Source organism: Echinops telfairi, unplaced genomic scaffold (genome assembly GCF_000313985.2).
Source record: "Echinops telfairi isolate 266 unplaced genomic scaffold, ASM31398v2 ScPeMD7_7424;HRSCAF=8462, whole genome shotgun sequence".
In the NCBI taxonomy this organism is placed as follows: Eukaryota; Metazoa; Chordata; class Mammalia; order Afrosoricida; family Tenrecidae; genus Echinops; species Echinops telfairi.
In genome coordinates this window covers 64,691,610-64,694,543 of record NW_022111324.1, presented here as the reverse complement: position 1 = coordinate 64,694,543, position 2,934 = coordinate 64,691,610, and the positions used below count along the sequence as shown (strand labels likewise).

At 53.2% G+C, this 2,934-nt stretch overlaps 1 protein-coding gene across 3 annotated transcripts in view; it reads left to right on the top strand.

Annotated features, from left to right (window-relative positions):
- The first annotated feature begins 200 nt into the window (after positions 1 to 200).
- Positions 201 to 2,934, top strand: part of ESRRG (estrogen related receptor gamma) — a 710,000-nt gene continuing 707,266 nt past the window's right edge. Inside the window, exon 1 of one of the 3 annotated variants that reach the window (XM_045298142.1) lies at positions 201 to 270. The gene's annotated coding sequence lies outside the window, so the exon portion shown is untranslated. Of the gene's footprint in view, positions 271 to 447; positions 489 to 1,136; positions 1,226 to 2,934 lie in introns of those variants that run through there. The other 2 variants (XM_045298145.1, XM_045298141.1) reach the window with 2 other exon arrangements.

The following is a 2,934-nucleotide window of genomic DNA, read 5'->3' as shown; positions in this document are numbered from 1 at the left end:
AATATTATGATGTGCCCAGCAACCCCTCAAAGAAGGGCAGGGGCTTTTCTCCCTCTCTCTTTTTCCCTTCCCTGCCCCCTCCCCACTTAAAAAAAAAAGGCTTTAAAGAACATCTCTGGGAGACAAAAATAGCTCCAGTGGTGAGAGGCCTACACACTGGGAATGCTACTGAGAGATGCAAGTCTGCAAGTGCGACCCAGGAACATGAGCGTCTGTCTGCTCGGGTGGATGCTCCTCGCCTTCTGGGTGCCGATCCTCTGCCTGGGCCCGGTGGGTAGACGGGAAATGGTTTGGCAGGGTTGGGAGGTGGGTCCGGTAGATTGGGGATCCGGTGATCGGAAGGAATGGAAACCCCAGCATTCCGGCTGAAGGGGGCTCTTCCTCTCCCCCCCACCCCCACTCCCCCCAGGTTTTAAACATTTATTTTGCCCAGCCGGGGATTGGCGGCGGTCAAAAGGGAGCAGTTGGCACTGGATGTCACCCTGAAGGTAAAATGAAAGACAAAAGATGAACGCATGCTTGCTTTCCCTTTGCAGCGGCTGCGGCGGCGGTAGCAGCAGGATTTAAAGGGGAAAAAGAAAAAAAAAACCTACACGCACATACACCCATCTATACACACCCAGAGGCGTCAATTATGCAAACGCAATAAGGCAATCAAATCCTGACAGTGCCGGGATTTTTTTTTTCAAGAAAGATAGATATTTATTTTTCCAACGAGAGCGAGAGAAACGCATGCAAACAGAAACGTGCACATACCACGTAACCACCCGAGGAGAACCTGGCAGCCTCTCTCTTCTTCTGCCAAGTTATCATTGAGAAAACAGACAGGCATCATGACGTCCTGGGTCACAGGGAGTGCGGACCGGCGCTACCAAGAGAACAGGGAGGCGCCGCGGCGCTCCGGCTAGCGGCGGGCGCCCCTCTGCCCCTCGGCGCCCGGCTCGGTGAGTGCCCAGCCGCTCGGGACGCGGACTCCGGGGGCCAGGCCGGCCCCGCGCCCGCGGGGGCAGAGCGGGTGGCCGTGCCCTTGCCACCGGCGGGCCGGCCAGCACCCCCTCGCCCGCCGAGGTCGCGGGAGCCCAGTGAAAGGAGGCGTGTGTAAGATGTGCAAGGTTCCTGCATGGGGGGTTTGTAGACTTTCGTAGCCCAAGAAACCGGCTTCGGCTTCTTTAAAATCCCCCGACGACTCACCCGATTAACCTGCTGCAGTTCTGACCCGGCCAAGGTAACCGGTCCAAATCCTTATCATCAACATCTGGAGACAGACATTTGCATCTGGGGCATTCTTTATTGGCAGTCCTGGTTGCAATCTTGATTGCTACCTCCTTCCCCCTTCACTTGCTTAGAGTCTCTAAGAGGAGAGAGCGAGCAAGCGAGCAAGAGAGAGCAAGCCCTCCCTCAATAACACAACCCTAAGTGCTGCCCACTTGCCTTAGACTTACCTGCTTTACCACGACTGCAAAACTGTCAGCGTGTGTGCTAGGGACACAGATGAATCCTAATTCCTATTAGATTTGTTCTTGAAACACCCCTCCCATCCCCCTTCCGGGATACAGACTTCAGTGCTGGGTAAAGTGGCAAAGAGTGTGGGCAGAGTTGGGGCACTGGGACTGGGAGGGGCTGGGGAGAGTCCTTGGTCTTTGGGGAGAGGAGATCTGGGGCAGGGGTCTTTGGGGTAATGGTGGTGGCAGGAAATTGTGGACTGCTGTCACAGGCTTGGAAATTCTGCTGCTGCTGCTGCTGCTGTAAGTCCTAAGCGTCTTCCTCCTGCCCTCTAAGCCTCTTTCCTCCCCTCTCCCCAACCCTTTCACCTTCCCCAGGGACTTTGTGAAGTTGCAGGGAGGTCACCCAGGTCATCATTTAAGTATGTCAAACGACCCACCCCTGTGTACCTCCTCAGCTCTGTCAGAAGGGTCTGCAGGATAGAGTATCCCCCCTCTGCCCCCTATGTTTGGTGATTGGAGGTTCTCAGTGAGAAAGGCACTGAGGGCAAAGCGTCCCTCCTCCCCTTTTCCATTCCCTCCAGGCAACCTTTTCCCTAGCTGCACCCCTTCCCCCTTTCAGAATCTTAATGAGGAATTCTGGAAGAGTCCAAGGACCTGGAGAGGACCCACACCCCCCTCCCGTGGCATTCCTCAGTGCGGTAGAATGACTATGTGTGTTTGTTTATTATGCTTGCTTCAGTTATGTTGTGAGTTGTCACATGGGTCTGCTCAACTAGGGAAGCTCCTTTGCTCTGTTTGCGTGGTGCTACCAGAACCGGTGGCCATGCAAGAAGACAAGATGCAGACACACACAGATAGCAAATGGTTTTGCTATCATAATCCAGAGGGCAATGCTGAAAATAGCACCCTCTCTCTCTCTTAAAAAAAAAAAAAAGGTTGGGGGGGGGGAGCTCAGCATGTGGGTTACAAGGAACTATTAGGTCCACACATCACTTTCTACTACTTAAAAAGAAACAAACAAATGTCCGCCCCAGCTGAATACACTAAATCAAGATCCAGAAGCCCGAGGATGTTTTGAAGTGTTAAGGCACTTGGATGGCTTGTCCTGGTTTTGCAAAGAAACTCTGGTGGGTTTCTCATACTGCCCAAACACCAAACAGGGGAGGGTATTCTGGAAAACAGCCAACTTTAGAAGCAGCAAGCAAGAAAAGAGAGGAAGACGTGCCCCAAGGAAGAAGGCAGGCAGGGTGGGGGATTGAGGAGTGATCTCAGAGTTCTTTTCCATGCCCAGTAGATCTGAGGTGATCAACCAAGCTAACCAACCTGAGAAACAGTTGTCTCATTGTGGGAAAGGGAGGGGAACGGGAACAGTTCTCAAATCTGAGCTGAGGAATGACTGCCATGGAGCAGGTGAATGAAAACAAAACAAAAATGAAAACATGGTTGACGGAGAGAAGATGACTTCGATAGGTGCGCCCCGCCGCCCCCC